The 6,000-nt window shown below is 35.4% G+C and overlaps 1 protein-coding gene across 1 annotated transcript in view; it reads left to right on the top strand.

Annotated features, from left to right (window-relative positions):
* The window catches only part of sfswap (splicing factor SWAP), a 95,511-nt gene that overhangs the window by 36,837 nt on the left and 52,674 nt on the right, over positions 1-6,000 (top strand). The window lies entirely within an intron of this gene.

The raw sequence follows: 6,000 nt of genomic DNA, 5'->3' as shown, positions 1-6,000 counted from the left end.
TGAGGGCACATAACTCTGAAGTAATGAATTTAGGTAAAGGGCTGCAGAGCCAGTGGTGGTTTTGTAGGCAATCATTAATGCCTTGAATTTAATTTAATATGATTCAGTACAAATTTATCGTAAAAACATGTCTAGTGAAATTAATTAATAAAACTTTAACAATTTAATCAATCTTTTAAAATGTAATCAAATGAAAATCAATTTACAACAAAACATTGCATTTTTATTTTTTTATTTTATTTTATTTATTTAATTTTATCAGACTTGATGATGCACAACAGAACTGTATAAATTAATAATAATAACAAATAACTTGGTTGTATGATATTCCTTAAATAATATTATTATTACTTTGAGAATTGCATTGTAGTATACAGTAGTAATATATTCAGTCATATAATTTCAAGTTAAATCGGACTTTTATTTTGACGGTTTGTCGTGTAGGTCTTTCAGTTAGTTTTAGTTTCAGCGTGTATTTGACAGTATTTTTTCTCAAATGAAACTGCATGAAGCTGATGAAGTGACTCTCAGAGCAGCTCTGAAGATGAAGTGCATGTGTTCATGTCCTCATATATTGAGATGCAGACGCTGAAAACACCGCGAATCACCTGTGTTTGAGTTTGTGTATCAGATGAAACTACTCCACGCATTCACACAAACACACAGAACATGCACTTATTAATAAGACTTATTAGCGACATGCACTGACTGGTTGCTGTAACATTTATTGCTGTTGTGTGATAGGGTGTTAAATTAATCCATATTGAGTAAAAATGTCCAGAGCTTATCATCATTATTAACATCAATTTTATCATAATCTCGATATGATATCATTTATCGCCCGACGCTAATTTAGGCTATTTATAGAACGTGCTTGGCGGGCGACTCAGAGACTCCATGCGGGCTACCAGGTGCCCACGGGCACCACGTTGGTGACCACTGAGTTACACTCATGGAAGGTTGCCAGGCAACTTCTGCATGATCTAATTAATGTTCACTATACCTTAAATTTAATGGGCGTGCATACATAACGAGGTTACATGTTCAAAAACAGCTAGATGAAGCATAACATAATAAAATGGAAAAAAGCAGATGGAACTGAAGACGTACTTGCATATATTGTATATAATGGCCGACTTAAGCTCCTTTTATTGGGTAGAAAGTAACAAAAAAGCAGCCAATCACAGTGAAGTGTAATTTGTGTAGGTTAAAAGGAGTTTTTATGATGGTATTGTAAGATTTGGTGTCAGATGTCACTTGTACAGTTGAGTCTGTAGCTGCTGTTTTTCCACAGTGCGTGATTATGATCAACAGTTTGACTGAAGATCCTCCTTTCCTTAATGAGACCTCCGGCTGCGAGCTTTGGCTGTGTGCCTCTGTCAGTGTATATTTAGGTCAGAAATGTGAGGATCAGGCTTTTATGTGCAGTTTTGTGTGCGCTGCATTGCTTTCATCCAGGGCTAAGCAGAGACTTTGGGAGCTCAGATGAAATCGATTCTTTTTCCGGTTGCCATGGCGTAGTCATCCTTGCAAACTCTGGCTGTTTGATACCTCAGTGTGTTTCTGAGGGTAGAGCTTCTGGTTTGGCCAGTTCACTCATTGATAGAGGTCTTACCTTTAATGTTCTTGCTAGCTAGGGATATCAGTGAACATGTTAATTTAGTGTGATTAATTATTTAAAAAGTAACACATTTAAACAAATTTAAGCAATCATCATGTCCTCTGATTTGTACTTAAATTTTGATTATTGTGATTATTTTTATTTATTTATTTATTTTTATCATTGGTACAATTGAAGTCTGATTTAATTTATTAATTAATTAGGCCTATGTAATTACTTACATTTTTAAACGGATTGACAGCCCTATCTGAACGGTTTTATTTGTTGTCTTATGGTCATATATGTTTAGCTGTAGGGATTGTTCTACATGATGTAGTTAGAAAAAGAAAAAATATGGAATAAGACATATACACCACTTTGTCCTGAAGTGTTTCCTGTAAAGTTATTAACTCTTAAAAATAAGATTCTAAAAGGGGCTTTTCATAGTGAATAGAAGAACCATTTTGGCTTCCCCAAAGAACATTTTTGTGAGTTCTTAAAAGAAATATATATTTTGTCTTAGTGTGAAGAACATTTAAATATAGTCTGAAGATCCCTTTTCCACTAAAGAACATTTTATGCAATGGTAGAGGATCCATTGTACAATCAAGAATATTTAACCACCATGGAACCTTTTCATTATGCAAAAGGTTCTTTATAGTGGAAAAGGGTTCTTTAGATGAATAAAATAATCTAAGACTAATAAAAATGGTTATTTTAAGAACTGTTTACTGAAAGGTTCTTTAGGGAACCCAAAATGGTTCTTCAATGGAATCGCTGCAAAAACCCACTTTTAGAAGCTTTATTTTTAGGAACGTATCACTGGATCCGAAGAGATGTTAGATCTGCAGCCTATAGCTCTCTAAATATGGAGGTTGGAAGTAAGAAAGAATGAAAGGAAATAAGTAGGGATTCACCGAAATTAACATTCTTGGCCGAAGCTGAACAAAATGAAACACTGGGCCGAAGGCCGAATACCGAACACGGTTTTTCGCATTTGTTTTCCCCATTTTGCCAATTTTTTTCACCATTGCATAAATTAAATAGCCAAAATGTGCGTTAAAAATATTTACTTAACACTGAACATTTTTTAATATTCTAGCAGACATTATACCAATAAAACACAATTTAACTTAAAATTAATAAGTTTGTAAAATAATATTTTTGGCCATTTTTGAGACCCCCTTCTTGAATCAGGCATGCATTTTTTACTGTAGAAATAAATGCAGCCTTGCTGAGCAGAAGAGACTTTTAAAACATTAGAAAATATTACAGATCCCAGTCTGAACACTATGTGTGAATGCTATAATAAATGTATTAATAGAGCTGTTGTAATTATTATTATCCTTATTATTGTTTTTTTTATTTTAATTTACAGAACAACCGTAAAATTACAATAATAACATTTATTCATGTTGATGGAGTTCTTGCTTTTTCTCAGCTTTCATTTTGGCAGAAACCCGCAGGAAGACCTTAGTGCTTCTTTTTGTTGACAACAGCAGATTTGTAAATGATTCTCATTACGAATTTGGGAAGAGGTTTGTTGCACGTATAGCATTGTCACATGCCTTCATAAAATTCAATTCCTAAAAATGTTACTAAGCAACTGATGAATAACACTATTTCAGGGCAGATTTTCCTCGCGCTTTGGACTTTGAACCCTGGCGCCGCGAGCTCATGCAGCACTGTCTGAATAAATGCAACATTAGAAAACACAACGTTCTGCAGTTTATTTAATTAAGGGAATTTCGCGATTTCAGTAATCATACAGTAACCAGCAACAATCACCCCTTCCTCTTCTCATCGAAGACATGAGATGCAGTGCTAAACAGTCTCTTGCTGTCGGTGCTTGTAATGATTTTTATGTCTTTCTCGGACAGTTTTAAGTGATTCCACACTGCTAACATGTTTGTTGCATTAGTGCGCACCTCTATTTGATCGCGTCACGTCATTGTTCAGTACAATTTATTCGGTCTTTTCGTTTATTGTTCGGCAACCGAAATTATTCGGCCGAAAATAGCAACAAAAGCTCTTTCGGTGTTCGGCCGAATAATTTCGGTTGCCGAACATTTGGTGCATCCCTAGAAATATAAGAGCTTATAACATTGCGAAGAAAGTGGAAGGAGAGTGTTTTAGTGGGAAAATTAGACGAAATGTTCCATTGTCACAATCAATGCAACAATACTGTGCTCACAGCAGGATCTGATGTTATTTGCTTTCCCTGCCAGGAGGAATATTGTCTCAAGAGACAGAGTTGGGCTATGGCTTTAGCTAATTCCTTCAGTTGTTCAGAACTTTTTCCATCATAAGTGGTGCAATTTTTAGTTGTTTATTAATTTTGAATATCTTCCACTCTTATTTGTACTTCCAACTGGGTGGCAATCATTCCAGCTGCCGGATGTGCTAAATGCTTCCCAAACTTTTAAAGCTTTGGCTTTGCTTTGGGTGCATAAAATTCGACATGCATTCCCAAAATTAACTGGGTAGAGAGTTCTGGAAATCCCTTGAGCTCACTTTTGGACTGCTGCTAAGCATTGTCTGAAAGAGCAATCAAGTTATGCTCCCAAGAAGTATTGGACTCACTTGGATGCTTAAAGTATTAGTTCACCCAAAAATGAAAGTTTTGTCAACATTTACTCATCCTCATGTCATTCCAAATGTCTATGACTTTCTTTCATGGAACACAAAAAAGGTACAAACTTTAAATCAATCTTAAAATGTCTGAATATCATTACATAAGATCAAGCAAAGTATCAAATCAAGTGGCTTATGCAAGCAAATAATGCTAAGAGTACTACACGTTTCTTTCATTTGTATTTATTTTTTAATATGTGGCTTAATGCTCCAGTTTCTTTTATGCAAAATACAAGATTAGGCAAAATACAGTTTCATGGCCAGTAATATTTATGGCCAGTAAATTTTCTCAGTTTAAGGCTGGTGTTGCAGAAAGTTTTGCTTCCTGAATTATGCTTTTCCTGCATGAGTATTTTGTTTAATATCATCTTAAATTGCGTGTTTTATCACGTCATTAGAGCAAACTGATCGAAAAACTGAACTATGTCAAAGCGTTGTCCGATGAAGTGTTCTGCATTCATGCACACTTCAGTGCTTTTTCATTTAAGTCATTTTGAAGGATTTTTATTTGCGCGGTCTGGATAGAAATCCACAGGTTCAGAGGAAGGACAGAGGAAGCCTCAAGCCTGTGAAAATCAATTTATTATTGTATCTTGTGTGCATACCTCAAAGACACCATCCCACAACCTAATGCTTTGAGCATCATACTACACGATGGGAGTTCGTGTGGTTAGTCATATTTGACTAACACCCGCTGCCTCATTAAAACCCGTGTCCCACCAAGTGTCTGAAAGCTTTTTGTCTGTTTATGGGTGAATAAAAGTTGTATCAAATCAATAAATAGGGCAGAATAACCTAAACGCACGCACAGAAAAAACACAATCTAATATCTCAACACAAACGTTTTTTTTTTTTTTGCATTGCATGATGTTCCTTTATTCCTCCTCACTTATTCAGGATCCACTGAGGATGCTTGACATGATTTGCAAAGTTCAGCATCCCTGTAAATTCGTCAGTCTCAGCCAGCATTTAAACTTGATGTTCTGGGATCTTCTTCAAAGCGAGTGACATTTGTTTCAGATTTCTCCATCTCAGCAAAGTCTGACTGCTTTAAGTCAGCTATATTTAACCACATTGCATCTGTTTTCCCCCTTAGTATAATTTTTTATTTTTTTTGGAAATATATGAGGGAACTTGTGTTGTAAAAAGCTTTTACAAGGCAGAATGCTGTCTGGAGACTCTCAGGGACTGCTGTTGCTTGACTTTTAGAGGATAATGTTTTGTCCTGGATGGTTCGGGCGCTTTGAATTATTTTTAAGGTCAGGTGAGGAGTTTGACCTTAAAGCTGGCAGGTTCTTAAAGTCACGATTCTTGTAATTGCGACCCAGTCTCGTATTTAAAACTGTCTGCTTTGGCCATCATCACAGTTCTTGTGGTGTTCTCTTTGAAGAACATGTACTTATGTTTAATAAGGTCTTTTTAAACATGGTAATGGTTGTTCCGGAGCCCATTGCCCTGTTTTATTTCTCCTTATCAGACCTTTCTCAGACAAGCTTTATATGTCATTTCCATTAAAACTAGTCTAGTATGGCACTTAATGTATTTATCAAAGAAAAACAGGGTCTGGTGAGTATGTCAGATGATAGCATGACATTGTTGTTTCTCTGCTTTCATTAATGGTCCAATTATTTGATATTTCCATCAAGATCCTCTAAGTTAATTTGAATGAAATTTACTAAGTTTTGTTCTTGTGTGGCATTAGAAACCTGAGAGTATATTTTTGCTTGATTTGGTGAGGTTCTTGTTAATATTTCCCTGTGTGATAA

Source organism: Sinocyclocheilus anshuiensis, unplaced genomic scaffold (genome assembly GCF_001515605.1).
Source record: "Sinocyclocheilus anshuiensis isolate Anshui unplaced genomic scaffold, SAMN03320099.WGS_v1.1 scaffold478, whole genome shotgun sequence".
Classification (NCBI taxonomy): Eukaryota; Metazoa; Chordata; class Actinopteri; order Cypriniformes; family Cyprinidae; genus Sinocyclocheilus; species Sinocyclocheilus anshuiensis.
Note: the sequence above shows the minus strand (reverse complement) of the source record. Positions and strands in the feature narration are given on the sequence as shown.